The 7,131-nt window shown below is 30.1% G+C and overlaps 1 protein-coding gene across 2 annotated transcripts in view; it reads right to left on the reverse strand.

Moving 5' to 3' along the window:
- The window catches only part of LOC117173485 (transcriptional regulator ATRX homolog), a 241,022-nt gene extending 237,617 nt beyond the window's left edge, over nt 1-3,405 (reverse strand). The window contains exon 1 of one of the 2 annotated variants that reach the window (XM_033362091.1): nt 3,310-3,405. The gene's annotated coding sequence lies outside the window, so the exon portion shown is untranslated. The remainder of the gene's footprint in view (nt 1-3,309) is intronic. The other variant, XM_033362092.1, reaches the window with a different exon arrangement.
- Nucleotides 3,406-7,131: the final 3,726 nt, after the last annotated feature.

Here is a 7,131-nt window from a genome sequence, read left to right on the forward strand (position 1 = left end):
AGGCACCCATTTTTACGTTCCTCATCATCAGAAGAACATCTCATGTGAAAATTGGCCTTATCCGTATCACGCTCCCATTTACGTTGTCAGCCCACGGTATATGATGAATTCGACATGATTTCTGCCTGCAGTCCGGATCGGCGAGCTTCGCCGCGTTCGCGCGTTCACGAAGAAGCTCGCAATGGCAACGTCGAGTTTCCCGGTGGTCTCTCGGCCACTCAGTCTCCGTTCTCACGAAGCTCGCATCGAGCAACCTCGCTCGTAACGCTGAGAAAATATAAACAGGAGAAGAGATGGCGAGGAGCGGATTTTACGCTCTTCACACATGTCGCTCTCAGTCCCTGCTTTACATGAGCAATCTCCCAACTCATCTCTGGTACTATATTAGACAGAAATATGCAACCGCCATTCTGGTTCCCGGACAGTTCGCGGGAAACAGTGAGATAAGCATGTCGTATATTTTAATTAAAATTAAGTTTAGAATATAAGAAAAATAGTCTGCTGCAGTGCTCCGCTTTGTAATAATAGAAGCGAGGATGGATTTAAACTTTACCGTTTTCCACTAGGACGAAGAGCAAGACTGTCAACGTGAATCATAAATTTTAGACGCGACAAATCGAAACCGAATTTAAATTCAAGCTTATGCGAAGTTATTACTAATATTTATGACTATCACAATATAATTCAAATTTAGGGGGTCTGAAGATTATGTTTACATGTAATTAAATTGCCTATGAGCTTTTTTTATATATTAAAGCGAAATGAGATCCAGAAGGAAGTAAGGTTAGGAACCCTTTTTCTACAGAACGACGCACATTAACCCACGCAAATAAAAAGGACGTATCATCTGAAATATAAATAGCTATCATAATAAACTTTTGAAAAAGTATTGTATTATTGTTTGACCGATAGTCTATTATCATTTTATTATTTGTTAATATTTATTTTAAAAAATCATATGATCAAAATTTTGGCCCACGCCTATTTGTAAACTGAGTGAAATTTCGTTTACAAACATAATTTTTGCAAGAACTATTTCTTAGCAAATGTGTGGGTTAACAAATCATATAGTCTAATTTCAATATTTCATATTTTATGTCACATGTAATTTAATACAAAATTCATGTTTTGATAACAATGCTTCAGTATAATTTAAAAATAAATAATTTATATCATGTGAGTGTATTTATATAATTCGATATCAATTTAGCTATTTTGAATTTGGCGGGGAACCAGAATGGCAGCTTGCATATTCCTATCTAATATAGTACCTTATTAGTGTGATGTTTGCACCCGAAACTTGAAATATTAATATCTTTTGCAATTTTAACAAACAAACGTCGAAACCTGACCAACAAGCACCAACCAATAAACGATTACAAAAAGAAAAAATTTGATATTTCCAAATTAGTGAAAATTGGGGTGCTAACTTCACAAATGTGTTCTGAGCCGGTTATATTATATTTTTTTCATCCTTATTGGTTGAAAAAACTCGTCTTCTTGAATTGAAAATTCATTTTTTTTCGTAGGAACTTATTTTTTTTGTTACAAAAATTCAATTTTTGATGTTAATGACTTAACTGGAATTTTTTTTTTGATGAAAACTCAACTTTTTTTGTAATAAAAAATTCTTCTGCTTTAAGATAAATTATATATTTTTTGATAAAAATGCAACTATTTGCTAGAGAATTCAACAGTTTTGTTAAAAAGTAATCCTTTTTGGTTAATAATACGTCTTTTTGGACTAAAAATTCAATTTTTTGTAGAAAATTATTTCTTGTTGAAAAATTCATAGTTTGATCGTGAAAACTAGACTAAAATCTTTTTCAATAAAAAATTCAACTATTTTTTTGAAAATTTATCTTTTTGATTTAAAACTTCATCTGTTCGAGAAGAAATTTCATTTTCTGTATGAAAATGCAACTTTTTGGTTAAAAATCGTTCTTCTTTGCTTGATAATTCAACTTATTTGTTTAAAACATTTGGTTGAATCGCTTTGTTCAGAAATCTTTTTTTTTTGTTCAAGATTTATCTTTCAGGTTGAAAAGTTATCTAGTTCGTTCAAAGTTTAATTATCTTGTTATAAATTAATCTTTTTTAATTGAAAATTCAACTACTTGGGTCAAAGTTAAACTTCATTGTGAAATTGTTTTATTGAAGGTTTATGCCTGAAAGAAAATATAACTGTTTAGTGGAGAATACTTTTTTTTTGTTTTGTTTAGGATTCATGTTTTTTAAACAAAAGATTGATTTTTTTGTTTATAAGATTTATATTTTTTAGTTAAAAATTCGCGTTTTTTTTAAATAATTTTTTAGTTTGAAATTTTCTTTTTTGAGTAAAAATACATCAGTTACGTGGAAAATAAATTATTTGTTTTGAAAAGTCATACTTTTGGTTTGAAAATTGAATTTTTATAAAGAAAATTTGTCTTCTATTTTGAAGGTTCAATTATTTCGATAAAATTTTATTTATTTTTTGAGTAAAAAATCTTTATTTGCTGGAAATTCGTCTTTTTGGTTTTAAAATGCTTTTCTTTTGTTGTATAAATTTAATTACTTTTGGATTAAAATATCAACTATGATACTTTTTCGTTGGTAATTTGTCTTTTTAGGTTGAATATTCAACTGTTACGTTAAAAATTCAATTATTTTGTTGAAAATTACAGTCTTTTGTTAAAGAATTATCTTTCAAAGAAGAAAAAATTTTTTTGTTTGAAATAAATGAATACATTTGAAAATGTTAAATTTGTATATGAAACACTGTAATTCCTGAAAATGCGTCTGAGCTAGAAAATAATTTATTTCGACCGCTGATATAATCTGAACAATTAAAATATTGTAAAAGTCATAAATTCTTCAATTCTCTTAAATTCTCCAAAACTCTGTTATATTCTCGGTTATATAACCTGAACTTCAATTCTTGGGAATTTAAGAACTCTGCGCCGTATAGGAGAAATTGATGAGAGTGAAAGAGGCAGAAAGATCTATTTGTCTTTTTCTCTCATGAGTTTCTGCTTTACGCCGACGTTTTCTGCCGTCATGGGAAGCCACCCTCAAAACAAGAGATTTAAAATATTACAGATTTCATTAGTTGCTTATTTAAGAAAAATTGTGGTAAAATGGATGTGGAATATTGCAGAAAAAGAATATGCAAGTAGAGCGTAGTTGACTGTAAGAGCAAATCATCGGACGCTGGTGTTATTTTAGACAGATTACCTAGTATACCAGATATTTGTGTGCAGTGGATTAAAAGTATCAACATAACAAAACAACATTACAATGATTTTTTTTATTATAATTTTTGCTCACCTCTGAAGCTCAACCGCCCCGTTCCACATTCCCCTATAAGTTCTCAAAAAATATGCCTGAGTGCCATTTCGTATAAGGACGTATAACGAAGAATCGTATACTGACGATTACATGTGTATGGTATTTGATAGCAGAAATTTGAATGAATTAGGGTCAGGGATGGGAAAGTAAAATATCCTAAGTAATTCAGGTAGTATTTTACGCACCTTGTTTCTTACACGATGTAAATTACGCGTATATGGGAGTTTACGTACATCGGTTTCCGTTTCCCTACACAAATATTAGCTCTGAAACGTGTTGCCCTTTGCAAAGTTTTTTTGAAATAAATGTACACGATTGTACAGGCACATCATTTTATTATAATGAAGTTGGTTTATCAGTGTATATTTTATTGTTAAATATTTTTTACCAGCAGACAAAAACACTTAACATTAACGTATTTATTAAGTATTAAATTGACCAATATTTCACAATGACAATAATGAAGAAATATATGTAAATGTGAAAAATCACAGCAAATCACGAAGATTTCTTGGGTTTGAATAATTCCCCGGCATTAAAAAAAAATTATATTATAATCTATTTCAATTAAAACTATTTAAATAAACAAAAATTACAATATTTCACAATTATCACTTGTAGACGTTTGAAATTAAGACCATTCCATGGAATATGTTGAAGACCGGAATGTTTTTTTTGCTTCTGTTTCGCTTTAGTTGATTTGTTATTTTTTCAAGAACAATATTGGCAATTAAATAAAACTCTTACAAATGCAAGTATATAAGCAGGCAGCCTGCATGAAGAAAAACACGGAGTAATAATGAGACCGATCTCCGTACTTACGTTCTGACTGCGGTAACTGTATATTTATTGCGTTTAAGCACAATGCTCACAAGCAAGGGGACATGCGCACTGTGATTTTCTATCTCCTTTTCTCCCGCGAGAAGTGTGCGAGTGAGTGCCAGTGCTTGACAGCCACAACACATATTACCTAATATTATACTGTCACATTATTCAATCTGCACATTTTATATCATTTAATGATTACAGTTAAATCTGTATTACTTACCCATACTTTCTAGGTCACAATTTGTCAACTTAATTCTGTACAAAACACACAAAAATAAATAAGCACGTATATTGACAAACTCAATTGGCAATATTTACAGGAACATGACCTCAGTATTTAGTTGTTATTCAACACGGCACTCACTCGCACATTTCTTGCAGGAGAAAACGAGATACCAAATCACAGTGCGCATGTCACCTTCCCTAAAGCATTGGGTTTACCCAATACAGTTACCGCAGTCAAAACTCGAGACGCCTTGCAATTCCTTATTTTTACCAAAGATATTATCAGAGATGAGGTGGGAGATTGCTTATGCCGTGTATTTGATTTCGACCGACTTACCGCTGCGCGCCCTGTTTGCCTTATTGTTATTTTTCGGGAACTAAAATGAAAGGTGGCTTACCTGCTACTCACTTGATAAAACAGGGTATAATTTGATAAAGTCGGTAGAGAAGATCGGAGTTGGTAATAATTGTACATAATAAAATAATAAATTAAGAAAAATGTATCAAATCTACTCCTTTAAACTTATTTAACTAGGCTTTGGCTTTGGTGGTTTTTTCAACTAGAAAATGCTATAATAATGAAGATAAGTTTTTATTTATTAACTCCAGTTCTTAGAATAATATAATAATGAAGTAATTTATAATTAATACTTTGAATTATACCTTATTATTTTTATCCATGTTATTTAAATTTTAATTCACTATTGTGTCCTTAAAGATAAGGAGTTTATAAAATAATAATTAGAGTATGATCTTCAAATCAATAGATTCTAGATTAGGAGATATTCAATTTCAATATTATTAATATTTTACATAATTTTCATTTTATATATATATAATATATATTTTTTAATAAGAATCGTAGACTAAAATTCTACTTCTTTCGGTTAAGCTGAAAGAAAATATGAATTAGTATACACAGAAAATCGCCGATCCTCCAATGTACACCGAAATCGGTGTTCAATAGAGTTGCAACAAATTTGAGCCACACAGGTTCATTCGAAGAATCTAGGGGAAAAGCATCATTTAGACACTGTTTTTCCTCATCCAGTGTAACGTGAAATGTCGTCTACAAACTGTAAGTCACTTGTCAAGATCATTTTGTCGGTCGTTATTTAAGTGAAACAGATGTTAATAAGCAGGTAAGTTATAATAATAATTACCAACTTTTTATTTCCTCCCATTTACGAGCGGCTAAAAAGTCTTGGAACAAAAATAGTATTTGGCGTGATTTAATATCCAAATGTTAGGTTAGTCAAAACCTACTATATGACATTCAAACCACCAAAGCCGGGATGTAAAAACTAAGTTGTGACCGTCTGCGTCGAAATTGATGCCTGGTCGTTCGAACAAATTTCCACTAGATTTACTGCGGAAGTTTAAAAGTACCTTAGATATGTAATCTTGCAGTGGCTAATGTCATACATGAAAGATAAGGTGAATAAATTGTATAATAAAAACAGAAATTTGTTTTTCGCGATGAGCAGTGATGTAAATTTGCATGAAACTTTAGCCTGATGAAAAGTTTCATGAAACATTGGGAGTTTCGTGAAACATTGCAATGTTTCAAATATAGCAGCGGGAACATTCAAACTGATAAGATAAAAGCCTATTAGGTATTTTCACTTCAATAAACAGCTAACTTCACTTCGTAGATTGCTGAGGGGAAAATAAGGGACCAAATGTAAGGGATACAGTTCATTTTTTCCCTATTTTTCTAACATCTTCGTAAAAGGTAATGTTTTCTATATAAATGTAGTTAAAAGATAGTTTTTATTTCGTAATTACTATTTAATGAAATAATAAAATAATAATAATGATGATCAATTACAAATATATTATAGAAATAAAGTTTTGTTCCATGCATTTGAACCCTTTTTCCCCCTCAGCTTTTAACAAAGTGAAGTTAGCTTATGGTTGAAGTGAAAATACCTAATTGAGGCTTTCATATCCCAAATTTTTCCTGTCGGCTGATTTGTTTTATTTTTCCGGTTTATACTGTGGACCAATGATGCCAATGTTGGTACCCTGAGCTACTGCGCTTGCGTTAGGGCTGACCGCTCATCGGCCGTACTTGGTGCGCGATTCAAAATTACATCAAAAACAATTCTTGTAACCTAAGTAAATAATTATTAAAATATCCACACAAATATATACAAATTGTGTAACTTTGATTTCAGGCAAAAAAATACAACACATATATTATATTAATAACAGTTTATTTTCAGTGAATTCCAAAGACCAAATTATATTTTACAAAACATTTAATTTAAAAAGAAATTTCTTGGAAAACTGATTGAAAATAATTATTTATAAGTTTTTAATATTTTTATGTATTTTTCTGGGAGTTCATATAATTATATAACCTATAAATACATCAATTATCACAACTACATTGTAGTTATGCTTTCTTTTTTTTTTACTTCAAGCGTCGTTTTGTCACGACTCAATCAAAAAGAACAAACTGAAATTCTGATTTAGAATTATTCAAATATTATCACTATTATATTCTGCAATTAGCTTCTAGATATCAAGCTACTGAAATATCATATGGTATTTAAAAAAATGTATCTATTAACAAATATTTTGAGAAATATTAGTCTTTCAAATTCAATGAAAATAAACTGTTATTCATCAAATATATGTATTATAAATTTTTTTCTTATCTGAAATCGAAAGTTACACAATTTGTATACATTTTTGTGTATATTTTAATAATTATGTATTTAAATTACAAGAATTGTTTTT

Source organism: Belonocnema kinseyi, chromosome 5 (genome assembly GCF_010883055.1).
Source record: "Belonocnema kinseyi isolate 2016_QV_RU_SX_M_011 chromosome 5, B_treatae_v1, whole genome shotgun sequence".
NCBI classification, from domain to species: domain Eukaryota; kingdom Metazoa; phylum Arthropoda; class Insecta; order Hymenoptera; family Cynipidae; genus Belonocnema; species Belonocnema kinseyi.